Below are 18,012 nucleotides of genomic sequence, written 5' to 3'. Positions count from 1 at the left end.
CAAATCGTCGATAGCACACTCCCCCACTTGGCTCAAAGCCACAGAACAAACACTCGATAACTCATAATACCCATACTTTATTACTGTCATAATCCCGCACTGAAGTTCAACTAAATCCTTCATAAGCTCACATAACACCAACCATATAGTACCTCAAATTATCTACTAAGCTTGCAGATATCCACATGATGATCAGGTCAACTTTCTCAACCAAATTCAAATTCAAATCACAACACATATACCCCGCTGGTAGAAAAGAAACTCTCCACACAACATCATAAGGATCACACCTCTATAGATTTCTTTGAAGGAGATAACCCACATGCTTAGCCTCGAATTAACATCTTGCTATACCATTTTACTGCCACGATTACTACGCCATCACTTAATCTTCCTGAGTCTGAACTCACAACAAGATATAAAAATTTACTTCGTTCCACAATTAAACAACATGAAAAATCTTTCAATACACTCATAACTTAAGACTATACGTCACATCAAGATGGAAATCAAGCACTCAATAGTCCTTCTCACATCCCAAGTAAACTCTTCCTGTCATATTCAAACCATCTGAACACATCCTACAATCACATCATACTCACCATATGGTCATCCAACCACTCATCGAGCCACAAATTCCATTAATAAGGACACTACCAGACTTATAAGTCCAAAAGCACGTGCTCAAATAATTGAAATCCCCATGCTCAAGCTACGGTCAAAACCCGGCCTCAAGTCCTCCAGACTAGCCTATCATCAGCACGCCAAAATCACATCTCGCACCTAATCCATGGAATCCCAAGCCGTCGATGTACAGCTGATACCAAGCGCTCACATGCGCATATGAATGTGTGGAAGGAATTCAAAGAGTTACGCTTCAAGCTGAATCAATATCGCATGATAAGGAAAGAAAGATGGGAAGTTTATCCTAAATGCCATGTAACCTCTCGAAGATAGGTATGGACGTCATCGTACCGATCCGCAAGACTCTACTAGACACTTGCTCATGACTCGTAGAATCTATGAACCTAGGGCTCTGATACCAACTTGTCACGACCCCAAATCCACCTAGTCATAATGGCACCAAACCCAATCCGTTAGGTAAGCCAATTAACAACTATCCAATTTAATATAATTTATTAAGATAAGAAGTGGTAATACACCGCTTTTATACAAAAAATTTCCCAAGGAATGGTAGTACAAATCATGAGCTTCTAAGATTAGAATTTACAAAGCTGGTATGAAATAAACACATCATCTGTTCGAAATGTACATAAACAGATTTTTATAAATCTAAGGCTACCATGAATAAGAGGAAGCTACAACAGGAACACATATGCGTCTTCAAATCAAGCTCTCGTCGATCAAAGCAACATCAGCATCCAATATCTGCACGCAAGGTACAGAAGTATAGTATGAGTACAACCAACCCCATGTACTCAATAAGTAACAAACCTAACCTTAGGTTAAAAGTAGTGAATAGGTGGAACACAGGTCGGGGGGTCCAACACCAATAGCCAACAACAGTTCATAACAATATAATGGAAGTAATAAAAGAAGTAGCTCAGAGATAAAATACTCAGCTCATTCACAGTTCCAAAATAGGCCTGCTTTCCAAGTAAATCAGTGAAAACCCAAATCTTTTACCGAAATCACCAAAATATGAGTACATTTTAATTGTGATTTTTCCCAATATCTTTCAAAAGGTAAATATTTCATTTTCAAATGGCACGAGGAAAATACAACTCTATGCCTACATGTCAATGAGTATGTGAAGTCATGAGTGACACAATATCGTACAACATGAGGAACATACATCTATATGCTTGTATATCAAGTGTGCATGTCAATGCGATGCAACTCAGTGATAAAACTATATGCATACTCTTAGAGTATTAATTCACTCAGTCCTCCCAGTCACTCATTTCTCACAGTCACCCAGTCCTCCCAATCACTCAGTCTTCCCAATCACTCAGTCCACCCAGTCACTCAGCACTCAGCACTCGGCACTCACACTCAGTAGGTACCTGCGCTCACTGGTGGTGTGTACAGACTCCGGAGGGGCTCCTTCAGCCCAAGCGCTATAACAAGCCAATTATGGCATAATTCAATAAAATATTCTACGGCGTGCAACCTGATCCCATAAACATCCTCACCATCAGGCCCTCGACCTCACTCAGTCATCAATCTCTCCAGTCTCTCGGACTCACAATGTCATGAAAATTAGACCAAAATAATGATGATGTGATGTGTCAATAAATGGTGACAGAGACTAAGATATGATATGCAAATGAAGGCATATGACTGAGTATGTAATTACAATGTAAGAAAATAATTCAACAGCAGCAATGACCTCGATGGGTCCCAACAGAATAAGCATGTGGTCTAGACATGGTTTCTAGCATGAATCACAGCTCAAAAGCTCTAGTATGTAGAGATTTCATGGTTTCAGAAAAGATCAGGTAACCACACAGTACCACAGAAACAACGGAGTCACATTTCACACGGTGCACACTCACACGCCCGTCACCTAGTATGTGCGTCACCTCAACACCAAACACATAACACGTATAATCAGGGTTCATACTCTCAGCTCCAAGTTTAGAAGCGTTACTTACCTCGAATAAGCCAAATCCAATATCGAGCAAGCAAAACGATGCTCCAAAATGCCATCCCCCGCGTACCGACCTCCGAACGGCTCGAAACTAGCCAAAAACAACTGAAATATATCAAATAATGCCAAAGGGAACAAACCCAATCGATAAAGGTCGAATCTTCAATCAAAATCCCAAAATCGACCAAAAAGTCAAACTCAGACCCGCGCCTCGGAACTCGATGAAACTTACAAAATCCGATAACTTATTTAATTACGAATCCAACCATACTAGTTTTACCAAAATACGACTCTGAATCGATGTTCAAAACTCAAATATTCAGTCTATGAAACTTTGGACAAAAATCCCCAATTTTCTCTTTCAAATTCACAATCCAATTACCAAAAATAAAAATAGATTCACGAAATATAACCAAAACCGAGTAGAGAACACTTAACCCAATTTATATGGTAAAAATCGTCTCAAACATTGCCCAAATCCGAGCTTCCCAACTCAAAATATGACCAAATGAACAAACCGTCGATATTAAATATTTTTTGCCCAGCTGCTCTGCCTCGTTTCATGTGTCAAATGATCCTTAAACTCGCTTTTGATGCCTCCAATAGATTCCTTGTGAAATTTAAGTCATGTTAGACTTTTGAATTGCCTAATTTGGCCTTAAAATGAGGGAGATATGATATTTTGAAATTTTAAATGAAGTCTGGAAATTTAAAAGATAAAAAAATGACATTTTACTAATTATTTTACGTCAGAAAAACAGCAACGAAAGAATTTTCGTTTTAGCACCCAAAATTCATTCAGAACCTCTCGGACACAAACCATATATGCATTTCAATCATAAAACACACTACGAACATGCTCGAGCACTCGAAACACCGAAAAGAGATCATATTAACCCGATATTGACCATGGTCAAACTTCAAATCCTAAACTTAACTAGTTTCTCAATCAATGATCCAAAACACACCCGAGCCCCTCGGGACCCCATTCAATCATACCAACAAGTCTTAAAACACGATACTAACTTATTCGAAGCTTCAAATCACATCAAACATAAAAATCACAAATCGTATCTCAAATTAAACTTAATAAACTTTTAAACTTTTAACTTCCAAAACTCGTGCCGAACTATATCAAATCAACCTGCAATGAACTCAAATTTTGCACACAAGTCCAAAATGACATAACGAAACTATTCCAATTTTCGAAACCAAAATCCGAATCCGATATCATCGAAGTCAACTTCCGGTCAACTTTCGCCAATTAGCGCTGAATCCTTCTACAAATATCCAAATGCAAATTCGGGCATATGCCCAAGTTCAAAATCACTATCCGGACCTAACGAAACCCTCAAAACTACGTTCCGGGGGTCAAATTCACAAAAGTCAAGTTGGTCAACTCTTCCAACGTAAAGCTTCAACGATGAAATTCATTCTTTCAAATCGATTCTGAATAACCTGAAAACTACAACCGATGATTCACACAAGTCATAATACATCATACGGATCTACTCATGCCCTAAACCTCCGAGCGAAGTACAAATTCTTGAAACGACCGATCGGGTCGTTACATGAACCCTGTAAACAAACTCAGTGTTGTAGTAATAATAATGATGATGAGTTTTATAATATTTACTCTCAGTTTAAGGACCTAGATTTAAATGTCTAGACAAATGATAGTTTAATAGAATTATTGAAAATTATCAAAGATCCAGATATAAGATCTCTGATCATTGATAAAATGGACAAGTTATGTACAAGTCCTACTCTAGAGTAAGAAGAAATCCTTCTCAAAAAGGGTCTTACACAATGGCAGAAGTCAAGAGGATCCTGAAAGAAAAAGACTCAGGCCACTGATAAACCAACTACCATCTAACATTTGGAGGAAGATATTCATAATCTAAAAAAAGAGATTGCTCAGCTTAAAGCTTCAGAAATAGCTTTACACAAAAGAATCTCGAATTTAGAGGACCATAATATAGGACCAAATCTTGATAAACAAAATCTCAATACTGATATAATTGAGGCAAGTACTTCTAATACAAAAGAAGGTTTTCTTCAAAAAAAAATTGATTATATTGATGAAGCATTTATACAAAAACTTGAGTTAATAACTTCTCAAAAGTTTTTTATAAAGATTACTCTTTTAATTGATTATAATTTAGCTTTATTTCCTTGTAGGTGACTTTAATTTTCTGAACATGAAACACGGTGATGCTTGTCCCGAGTTTCTCTACATTTCCTTTCATACTTTGTTATAGCTAATTTAATTATTGTAGACTAAATTAATTAGATTATTAATAGATTTATTTTAATAGATTTATTCGTTAAAACTTATTACAACTATAAACGACAAATATATAAAATTTGTCACAAATAATCCATTAGTTGGTTTTTTCCATCCTATGTAGTTAAATTTGTGTCTCATATTCCTAATCATGCAAAAATATATAGTTATATTTAGAGTTACAAAAGTACATTTATTGAGTTACGTATTTCTTCCTTTTATATTAGGTCAAAATCTCTTATATCATTTTGAAAAACGAAATACGCACACCTTTTTATAGCCTTTTTCTAAATGTATTGGTGATTGTGCTATGGTTATATAGTGTACACTAACAATATAAGTATTTTTTTTTAACTATAGTGAGTTGTAACTTGTGTTAAAAATTATTTGTAATATATTACCAATTAATACTTAGATGTAATTAGTCATTATCTTATAAATAACTTTATCGTATAAATAATTAAACATATTTGAATTCATGCCTCTATCTCTCTACAATTATCTTCTACCAAAGAAAGTTGAACGCTTCTCAACATAGAAGTCTAAAAACAAAGAAACAACTGTTAACCCCAATTTAGATTAAATATGAAAGATACAAAATATTTCTGAAGCTTCAACTTGATTAGTGTTGTGCATTGTCTTCATCTTAAATTCGGTGAGAAATCATGAACAATTTACTATATTTTTATCCTAGTGATAAAAATAGGATAAAAACTATCAAAAGAAAGTTAGGAGAACTCCTTTTATTAAAATAGCTTTCCAAAAAGATAAGAATGTCGCTTGCTCAAAGAAAGCTTTTTTAGTAATATTTTTTATGGATTAAAATAGAACAAAGATATAAAAAAGTATCTTCTCTCGGTTCATTGACCCTATTTGTGTCTTTAGGATAAACTTGAAAATAATTATCTAAGACGTATTTAAAAAAACTTAAAAATCTTCAAGGCTTGCATAATCTTGTTAAAAATGGAAAGAAAGTGATAAAATTATGAAACTAGAATAAATTATAAGTTGAAGGACTTCTATTGGACAACTTCTTTCTTTATTATGTTAACTATATAGAATTAATATTCATCCTTTTTTGAGAACATATATATTTTAGTTTATACCTCAAACACAATTTCTTATATACTAGCATTTATGAGATATTTCCTTTTTAAAAAATTAGTTAATGTGATAGGGTACACGCGCGTACCCAAAGATTAGTAGGTCTATAAAAGTACGAAAAAACAAATGAAATGGAAGGAAAGAAAGACATACAATATGTATTTTTAAAACACTAAATTTGTAAATGTGGCTATGGGTCGTTGCAACATTTAGCTTGATCATTTAATTCTTACTCACACGACCCAATTTCACCTATACAACGTGATAGCGCCCAACGTCATCGCTAGGCAAGCCAATGGTGAATTAGCCATGTGTTTATTCTTTTAACAATTTCGAAATAGTTAATTTTTTATTTATTAAGTAAGTAAGAGATGAAAAATTTAATAAAATAAAGTGTAAACAAATATGAGAATAGGTGTGGTGAAATAAATACTCAAAAACCTTCAAATGTCTACTAGCAAACTTTTCAAGACCTGGTGTCACAAGTGTATGCGCCACTAGTAAAATATACAAAATACTAAACTATTGTCTGAAATAGAGTAGACAGAAAATAATGCAAAAGAGAGACTACGGGTATTGCCGAATGGGCTCGGAAGAGCATCTCACCACTAAGTTTCGGGGTATCGGGAGTGCGCGCTGGTATGACTGCCAACTGCACCTGCCTCAGATCTTGCACGATTGGTGCAGAAATATAGCGTGAGTACATAAATAATATGTACCTAGTAAGTATCTAATCTAACCTCGAAGAAGTAGTGACCAGGGGTCAACATCGACACTTACTATAGAGTAACAATAAAATATAGGAATGCTAAATAGACATAGAGTATGTGAACAATAATACTAACACAATAACAACGGTGGTTAAATAATTCTTCAACAAATAGTAAATTCTATGAGTCTTCTATTAGCACATACCAATTCCAAGTAAAGTCCGAACAAATAAATAAATTAAAATCTCTCACTTCATGAAAAATTATATCAAGCATGTGCACGCTTCAAACATTAACACGCATGATTTATGCCGAGGTCGTACGACCCGATTTAGAATAATATATACACTGCCGAGGGTCGAGCGGCACGAATCATAGATGCATCTATTCTACTGGCGAGGTGTTCGACCCGCTCCACAAGAAGAGAGAATATTTATGAATGTCCGATTTAAAGCTATTACGAGGCCAACACAAAGAAGCACAATTTCGATTAACGGTCAAGTAACCCTCCAAAACTCAAGTAAGTGAAATTCGATCTATACAAATTTTTTTACAAGTTTCAATATAATTTAGATACTTTAATTAACAAGTAGGGTGCAAACATTACAAGTATTTCATGATTTGGGTCTTAAGCTACCCAGACATAAGCATAATTAGTAGCTACGCGTGGACTCTCGTCACCTCGTGCGTACGTAGCCTCCACAATTAGAAGCAAATAGAAATTAAAATCACATATGGGGTAAATTCCCTCTTACAAGGTTAGGCAAGAGACTTAACTCGTCTCAAAGCTCACTTTCCGGCCAATAAATTCATTCTAAAGCCTCAACTCGGTGTCGAACAATACGAAACTAGTCAAATCTTATATAAATTAATCAATACATGTTCAAAAGTTTATAATTTAACTATTAGAGTAATTACCTAACCCAAATTGGAAGATTCCTAAAATTCACTCTCGTGCCCACGTGCTCGTTTTCCGAAAATTTTTGAAGATAAGTATTACCCATAGCCTCACGAACTCAAATACATAATTTTCACCCAATTCCATAATCATTTTCGTGTTAAATCTCATTTTTATCAAAACCTAGATTTTTCAACTAAACTCATAATTTTCATAAATTTTCATATTAAAATCTACCCATAATCTATGTTTTAAACTCATATTGTATATAAATCACTTACCTCAAAGTGATAGGTGAAAATCCCTCCTCAAAGAGCTCTAAATTCGACCAACAAGTGAGAGAAATGAAGAAATGAGCCTAAGTATCGGTTTAAATGCACCCTTTCTGCCCAGCGGTCTTTTCGTACCTGCGGAAGAATCTCCGCTTCTGCGGGACCGCTCCAGCAGTCGATTGTCCGCATATATGGAACACGCATGACCCATGACCAGCCGCACCTGCAGCCAAGTCCCGCATCTGCGAGCCAGCTTCTGCGGCTCGCCTCGCGTACTTACTCCGAACGCGCCGAATCATACTTAAACTACTCGGAATGATGCCAAAATTTGTATGAAAGTCTTAAATCACCATACAGAGCTATTACTAGGCCCAGAATTCCAAACGGACCTCGATAACACCAAACTTACTTCAAACCAAATTTAAGGAACTTTATAACCTTCAATGAGCGAACTTCCAATTTTAGGCGCCAAAAGACTCTGGCTCATCCAAAACACGATCCGAACACACGCTCAAGTCCAAAATCATCATACAAATCTATTGGGACTGTCAAATCTCGGTTCCGAGGTTGTTTACTAGAAATATTGACCCAAGTCAAACTTGACCTTTTAAAGACAATATTAAGGAACTGAGTGTTCCGATTTCAACTCGAACCCTTCCAAACCCAAACTAACCATCCCCGCAAGTAATAAATCAGTAAAAGCACATATGGGGAGTCTTATTTAGGGGAACGGGATTCTATAAAGAAAAATAACCGGTCGGGTCGTTACATTCTCCACCTTTTAAACAAACGTTCATCCTCGAATGGGTCTAGAATCCTGCCTTGAGTGCCGAATAAATGTGGATATCTGATATGCATGTCCTCCTCGGTCTCCCAAGTCTCCTCTTCAACTGGTTGACCCTTCCACTGAACCTTTACCTTAGAAATCTTCTTGGACCTCAACTGGCAAACCTGCCTGTCAACAATGGCAACTGGCTCCTCCTCATAACCCAGGCTCTCATATAATTGAACTGTGTTGTAGTCTAACACATGCGACATGTCGGTATGATACTTCCGGAGCATAGACACGTGGAAGACTGGATGAACTTCCAATAGACTGGGAGGCAAGGCAAGCTCATAAGCAACCTCCCCAACTCACCTCAACACCTCAAATGGTCCTACAAACTTTGGGCTCAACTTGCCCTTTTTCTCGAACCTCATGATTCCCTTCATCGGCGAGACTTTCAAGAGAACCTTCTCGCCTACCATAAATGATAAGTCATGTGCCTTCTGATCTATGTAACTCTTCTGTTTGGACTTTGCTATGCGAAGTCGCTTCTGAATCAACTTTACCTTTTCCAAGGCATCCTTCACTAAATAAGTACCATACAACTTAGCCTCGCTGGTCTCAAACCATTCGATGGGCTAACCACATCGCCGACCATATAAAGCCTCAAATGGAGCCATCTCGATACTGGACTGATAATTGTTGTTGTAAGCAAACTCAGCCAAAGGCAAGAATCGATCCCACTGCCCTCCGAAGTCAATCACACATGCTCTAAGCATATCCTCCAAGATCTAAACCATCTGCTCTGACTGCCCCTCGGTCTACGAATGAAAGGTTGTGCTGAGCTGTACTCGGGTCCCCAACTCACTCTGTACTTCCCTCCCGAAATGCAAAGTAAACTGAGGTTCGCTATTTGATATAATGGAAACAGGCACACCATGCAACCAAACAATCTCCTGAATGTAAATCTAGGCCAACCTCTCTGAAGAATATATGGTCACAACCGGAATGAAGTGTGCCTACTTGGTTAACCTGTCGACAATGACCCAAACTACATCAAACTTTCTCAAGGTTCGCGACAACCTAACTACAAAGTCCATAGTAATGCGCTCCCATTTTCACTCAAGTATAACCATCTGCTGGAGTAGGCCACCTGGCGTTTGATGCTCATACTTAACTTGCTGGAGATTTAGGCACCTCGCTACATACTCAACTGTGTCCTTCTTCATCCGCAGCCACAAAAAATGCTACCTCAGGTCGCGATACATATTCGTAGCACCTGGATAAATAGAATACTGAGAACTGTGTGCCTCCTCTATAATACTTTCCCTCAACCCATCAATATTAGGGATACATAGACGACCCTGGAGTCGCAGAATACCATCCTCACCAATAGTAACCTCCTTGAAACCACCCTGTAGTACCGTCTCTCTGAGAACCAATAAGTGGAGTTTGTCGTACTAGCGAGCCTTGATCTGCTCTAATAGTGAAGACTGGGCGACGACGCATGCAAGAACTTGGCTGGGCTCTGAAATATCCAACCTCACAAGTCGGTTAGCCAAGGAGTGAATGTCCAAAGCTAATGGTCTCTCCTCTACTGAAATGAATGCCAAACTACCCAGACTCTTCGCCTTTTTGCTCAAGGCATCCGCAACCACATTCGCCTTGCCTGAATGAAAAAGGATAGTAGTATCATAATCTTTTAGTAACTCAAGCCACCTGCGTTGCCTCAAATTGAGAACCCTCTTCTTGAACAAATGCTGCAAGCTACGATGATCGGTGTAAACCTCACAGGACACCCCATAAAGATAATTCCTCCAGATCTTAAGAGCATGAACTATCGCGGCCAACTCTAAATCATGTACGGGGTAGTTCTTCTTGTAGGGCTTCAGCTGACATGAAACATATGAAATAACTCTCCCCTCCTACATCAATACACAGCCCAAACTAATGCGTGAAGCATCGCAATACACAGTATATATCCCTGAACCGAAAGGCAACACTAACATCGGTGCTGAAGTCAATGTAGTCTTGAGCTTCTGAATGCTCGCCTTGTAATCATCGAACCATCGGAATGGAGCACCCTTCTGGGTCAATCTAGTCAAAGGTGTTGCAATATATGAGAAGCCCTCTACATACCGACGATAATAACCTGCTAACCCCAAGAAGCTCTTGATCTCGGCCGCGGTGGTAGGACGAGGCCAACTCTGAACTGCCTCGAACTTCTTGGGATCTACCTTAATACCCTCGCCTTATATAACATGCCCCAAGAATGCCACAGAATATAACCAAAACACACACTTGGGGAACTTAGCATATAGCTTCTGTTCCCGTAAGGTCTGAAACACCACTCTCAAATGCTGCTTGTGCGCCTATATGTTACGCGAGTAGATCAAAATATCATCAATAAAGACAATGACAAACGAATCAATATATAGCCTGAACACCCGATTCATCAAAACCATAAACTCCGCTAGGGCATTAGTAAAATCGAAGGACATCACTAGAAACTCATAATGGCCATATCTAGTCCGGAAAGCCGTCTTCGGAATATCTGAATCATGAATCTTCAACTGATGGTACCCCGATCTCAAGTCAATCTTAGAGAACAATCTGGCACCTTACAATTGGTTAAACAAATCATCAATACATGGCAACGGGTACTTGTTCTTAATGGTAACTTTATTCAGCTGGCGGTAATCAATACACATCCGCATAGTCCCATCTTTCTTTTTCACGAATAACACTGGTGCACCCCAAGGTGACACACTCGGTCTGACAAACACTTTTGCTAAAAACTCCTCAAGATTTTATTTCAACTCCTTCAACTCTTTCGGAGCTATGCGGTACGGTGGAATAGAGATAGGCTGGGTACCTGGAGCCAAATCAATATAGAAATCGATATCACGATCTCGTGGCATGCCTGGAAGATCATAAGGAAATACATCGGAGAACTCCCGGACCACGGGCACTGAATCAATCACCGGAGTCTCTGTGGTAGTATCCCTAACATAATCCAGATAGGCCAAACAACATTTCTCGAACATGTGTCGAGCCTTCAGAAAAGAGATAACACGACTAGATGTACTGACAGACGAACCCTTCCACTCCAATATAGGAAGCTCTGGCATCGCCAAGGTAACAGTCTTGGCATAGCAATCAAGGATGGTGTGATATGCGCACAACCAATCCATGACCAGGATGACCTCAAAGTCGGTCATATCAAGCAACACAAGATCCGCTCTAGTCTCATAACCATAGAAAGTAACAATGCAGGACCGGTAGATCCGATCCACGACAACAAAATTGCCCACTAGACTGGACACATAAATATGAGTACCCAAGGACTCACGAGGAACACCCAGGAAATGAGCAAGCTGAGATGAAACATATAAATATGTAGACCCTGGATCAAATAGTACTAAAGCATCCCTGCTGCACTGCCTTGCCCTGAAGCCTGGGGCAGAACCTCCTCACATGACTAAGATCCCCGCACTGGAAACAACCTCTCGGCACGGTGGACTGCTAACCTGAAGTCTGAACCTGATGGCCTGAAGGCCCACTGAAGGAACCCTGAATAGCTGGTGGGTGGTAGGAGCTCTCTAGCATGGCGCTGAAATAGGGCCGAACTAAAACACCCCAAGGAGATGGCAGTATTGGATATGTGGGCCTGCTAGACTGACCCCTTACAAACTAACCTCTGCCCCCAGCCGGGGCACCACTGAACCCTCCAGAATATCGAACTCATTTATCCCTCGTCGCCTGTTCTCGGCTCCGCTGACGAACACCCTCGATCCTCCGATCTATCGCCATAACTAGCTCGTACGAAGTCCCCATCTCAACCTCTCGGGCCATAGTGGCCTAAATACTAGAGTACAAACCTGCAACAAACCTTCTTCACTCTCTCTGCGTCGGTAGGAAGTATCATAAGTGCATGGCGAGAAAACTCAGATAATCTCGCCTCATAGTCGGTCAGCGACATCTGGCCCTGCTAGAGCTGCTCTAACTAAAATTGCAACTCTTACCTCTGAGAGGGTGAAATGTATCTGTCCAGGAAGAGGCGTGTGAACGGGTCCCAAGTCATTGGAGGAGAACCTGCTGGTCTGCCGAGAAGATAATACTGCCACCATCTACGGGCCCTTCCCTCCAGCTGAAAGGTGGTAAAGTCTACCCCGTAGGACTTTAATATCCTCATGTTGTGTAGTTTGTCCCTGCACCAATCAATAAAGTCTTGGGGGTCCTCATATCACTCACCTCTAAAGACAGGAGGATGAAGTCTGGTCCATCGGTCCAATAGCTTCTACGGCTTGCCGGTCGCAACTAGTTTGGGCTCAGGTATAGTTGGTGCAATTGACTAAGCTCCGCTCACGGGTAGTGCACCCGGGGTCTGATATACGTCAGTTGCATGCCTTGGAGCCTGAGTGGTAGGGGTCTGTGCTCCCCCTCCCGCCTGAGATGTAGTTGCATCCGCTGGAAATAAAATGGCCTGAGTCATAGAATCCATGAATCGCAGCATATGGCCCATGACCTACTGTAATCCCGATGCGAACATGAAATCCACCGGGGCTGGCTCTGCTGCAGGCACCTTGCCCTGCTCCTCAATAATAGGATCCTCTACTGGATCCACTGGTGGCACAACTGGGGTACCCCTAGGACGTCCTCATCCTCTATCATGAGCTGGAGCCCTCCCTCGGCCTCTAGCAACAAGGGGAGTAGCCCCTCCATGATTGGGTACATCTTCCGCATGCGTTCTCACCTTCTGTGAGAGAATAAAAGAAAAATACTTAGCACAACATCAAATACATGATAGGAGATCAAGAAAGGGTAATTTCCTAACACCATATAGCCTCTCAAAGATAAGTACGGAAGTCTCCGTACTGATTTTCAAGACTCTATTAGGTCTGCTCATAACTTGTGAGACCTACGTGAACCTAGTGTTATGATATCATGTTGTCACGACCCAATTTCACTTATAGGCAGTGATGGTGCCCAACGTCGGTGCTAGGCAAACCAACGGTGAACTAGCCATGTGTTTATTCTTTTAACAATTTCGAAATATTTGATTTCTTATTTATTAAGTAAGTAAGAGATGAAAAAATTAATAAAATAAAGTGTAAACGAATATGAGAACATGTGTGGTGAAATAAATACTCAAAAACCTTCAAATGTCTACTAGCCAAATTTTCAAGACTTGGTGTCACAAGTGTATGAGCCACTAGTAAAATATACAAAATGCTAAACTACTATCTAAAAATAGAGTAGACAAAAAGTAATGCAAAAGAGAGACTCTGGGTGCTGCCGAATGGGCTCGGAAGAGCAACTCACCACTAAGCCTCGGGGTATCGCGTCGGTATGACTATCAGATACACCTGCCTCATATCCTGCACGATTAGTGCAGAAGTGTAGCGTGAGTACATAAACAACATGTACCCAGTAAGTATCTAGTCTAACCTCAAAAATATAGTAACGAGGGGTCGACATCGACACTTACTATGGGCTAAGAATAAAATGCAGGAATGCTAAATAGACATAGAGTATGTGAACAATAATACTAACACAATAACAACATTAGTTAAATAACTCTTCAACCAATAGTAAATTCTAAGATTCTTCTATTAGCACAAACCAATTCCAAGTAAATTCCGAACAAATAAATAAATTATAACCTCTCACTTCATGAAAAATAATATCAAGTATGTGCAGGCTTCAAACATTAACACGCACGATTTATGCCAAGGTCATACGGCCCGATCCAGAATAATATGTACACTACCATGGGTCGAGCGGCACGAACCATAGATGCATCTATTCTACTGCCGAGGCGTTCGGCCCTCTCCACAAGAAGAGAGAATATTTATGAACATCCGATTTAAAGTTATTACGAGGCCAACATAAAGAAGCACAATTTTGATTAACGGTCAAGTAACCCTCCAAAACTCAAGTAAGTGAAATTCGGTCGTTACAAATTCCTTAACAAGTTTAATATAATTTGGGCACTTTAATTAACAAATAGGGTGCAAACATTACAAGTATTTCATGGTTTGGGTCCTAAGCTACCCGCACATAACCATAATTAGTAGCTACGTACGGACTCTCATCACCTCGTGCGTACGTAGTCCCCACAATTAGAAGCAAATAGTAATTAAAATCACCTATGGGGTAAATTCCCTCTTACACGGTTAGGAAAGAGACTTACCTCGTCTCAAAGCTCACTTTTCGGCCCGCAAATTCGTTCTAAAGACTCAACTCGGTGCCGAACAATCCGAAACTAGTCAAATTTTATATAAATTAATCAATACTTGTTCAAAAGTTCATAATTTAACTATTAGCGTAATTACCCAACCCAAATTGAAAGATTCCTAAAATTCATCCCCAGGCCCACGCGACCGGATTTCGGAAATATTTGAAGATAAGTGTTACCCATAACCTCACGAACTCAAATACATAATTTTTACCCAATTTCATAATCATTTTTGTGGTTAAATCCCATTTTTATCAAAACCTAGCCTTTTCAACTAAACCCATAATTTTCACAATTTTTTATGTTAAAATCTACCCATAATCTATGTTTTAAACTCATATTTTATAGAAATCATTTACCTCAAAGTGCTAGGTGAAAATTCCTCCTCAAAGAGCTCTATATTCTACCAACAAGTGAGTGAAATGAAGAAATGATCCTAGGTCTCGGTTTAAATACACCATTTCTGCCCAGCGGCCTTTCCGCACCTGCGGAAGAATCTCCTCTTCTGCGGGACCGCTTCAGCGGTCGATTTTCAGCTTCTGCGGGATCACTCTAGTGGTCGATTTTCCGCATCTGCGGAACACACATGGCCCATGACCAGCCGCACATACGAGCCCGCTTCTGCGGCTCACCTCACGCATCTGCGACCATTGTCAGGCTGCCTCTCTCCGCATATGTGGACCACTTCATCGCAGAAGCGAGCTCGCTTCTGCGGAAATGCTTCACTTCAGCGAACCTCATTGACCCCTCCTTTTTCCGCTTCTGCGAGCGAGACTACGCAGCTGCGGTGCCGATCCTATGGCCATTCCCACCGCAGGTGCGAACGCACCAGATGACAGGAACCAACAACTCTTCTCCAAAGAGCAAGCAAGCTCTATCGACCCTCTGAATCCTATACGGGGGCCCCGAGGCCTCGACCAAACATACCAACAAGTTTGTAAACATAAAACAGACTCGCTCGTACCCTCAGAATGCGTAAAAAATATTAAGACTAAGAATCACAATCCAAAATCAAATAGAATCAACTTATGAACTTCAAGTTCTTCCAACTTACTCTGAACGCGCCGAATCATACTTAAACTACTCGAAATGACACCAAATTTTGTGTGCAAGTCTTAAATCACCATACAGAGCTATTCCTAAGTTCAAAATTCAAAACAAACCTCGATAACACCAAAATCTACTTCAACCCAAATTTAAGGAACTTTAAAACCTTCAAAGAGCAAACTTCCAACTTTAGGCACCGAAATGCTCCCGGGTCATCCAAAACCTGATCCGAACACACGCCCAAGTCCAAAATCATCATACGAATCTATTGGGACCGCCAAATCCTTATCCCGAGGTCGTTTACTAGAAATGTTGATCCAAGTCAAATTTAACCTTTTAAAGCCAATATTAAGGAACTAAGTGTTAAAACTTATAAAAAGAAACCACTGATCGTATTGTTATTTAGGTAAAAGAGGTTCTAGAAAAAAAAACCACTGATCGTATTGTTACACTTACATTAGCTTTTATCACTTCAAATCACTCACTCAAGCATTTAGGCCACTTTTCAACTCATGCTCAAGCGTTGATATAAAGGTATGATTTGAGATAATTATGAAGGAAAAATGATTTTCACTCATTTGTAAGGGAAGTCTATTTCTCTTTTTGGTGGAAAATGTTTGTTATAAACTTATAAAAAGAAATTCCAAACCAGAAAATGATCTATTTTTGAAAAATATGTTCCTTATTATCAAACACTCGTGTCTAGAATTATCACACTTGATTAAAGATTTTGATATATATTTTACATCAAGCTTGAATTGCATTTTAAGTTTGCAGGAGCAAAAGAACGTGTTTGGCTTTGCATCCCCCCTCCCCCCAATATACTCTCAATCAGAGGCAGATCTAGGATTTCTATAGTACATGGTACACAGTGCACTATTAAAAAAAGGAGGAATAATATAAGCGAGAATTGATCCCTCTTCCTCTTGGTAAATAACTCAACCTTCAACAAAGTGCATCATTCGATCTTCTTGATGTTAGGTTTAGAATTTTAGTAATGATCAATAATCAAAAGTGCCTCGATAATTCCCTTCCACTTTGTGTGAAGATTGGCAACGGCTCTGATGAATGAAAGAAAGGAAAGAAAATCATCTAAGCATATCAGAGGGAGCCAACGACTATGTAATTCAAACTCTATATCAAATGGATACCAAGATGGAAAAAGAATCAATTAAACAGGAAACAAGTAAGGAAAGAAAATCAATCAAACAAGCAAAAGATTCTCGAGCATACAAGAAAGGAAAGAGAGACAATCAAGAAAAATCTGCGGAAGTTCTTAAAAGAAGTTGATTGGAAAGATGACAACTGAGAATGAATATGGTCATACCTCTCAAGCTAGATTCATGAGGCCACCCTTGGATCCTACTCTTAGAAGATTATGCCTCACAAGGAAAAGACCCCCAATCAATGATCCTTCATAATCCCAGAAAAGAGAAATCAAAATCCACATAGAACACTATTAAAGAAGTAATGGAAGGATAGGGAAGTTTATGCAACATAACATATGTTTCTATACCTTTCTAGTTCTTAGTAAAAATACTGTATTCTTGAGTTTACAAGTGTCACAAAAGATAGGAAGAGTTAGAAAACAAAGCAAGAGTTGTGTCAAAGTTAGATAAACACTGTTGCTAAATATCATTGATGGTGAACGTACTAAAACCACTACTATTGTAAAGATTTATTGAAAATCTAAGAGAACTCTTATGACCTAAGGAAACTGTATGTACGTACTATACCAGTACTGAACCAGTATAAAATTTATGTGCCTCGTTTACTTTTTATTCTGCGTAATTTACTTCTATTGCAATCGAACCTGCTGTAAAGTTTAGTCGACTAATTCCTTTCCTAGTCAACTAAGTTTTAAAATCGGTTACAATTCACCCCCTTCTTATACTTTCAATTGGTATCAGAGCGAAGAATCACAAGTATTGCATAACAACAAGTGAGAAAAAGATCATGGTATCAAACACAATCATTGGGGCATTATTCCAAGAAGAAACCTCACAGGTACGACCTCCTTACTTCAATAGCCAGCACTTCTCACACTCGAAAGTGCGTATGGAAACCTACAAT

This window comes from Nicotiana tabacum, chromosome 14 (assembly GCF_000715075.1).
Source record: "Nicotiana tabacum cultivar K326 chromosome 14, ASM71507v2, whole genome shotgun sequence".
Lineage (NCBI taxonomy): Eukaryota > Viridiplantae > Streptophyta > Magnoliopsida > Solanales > Solanaceae > Nicotiana > Nicotiana tabacum.
This window is presented reverse-complemented; position numbering follows the sequence as displayed.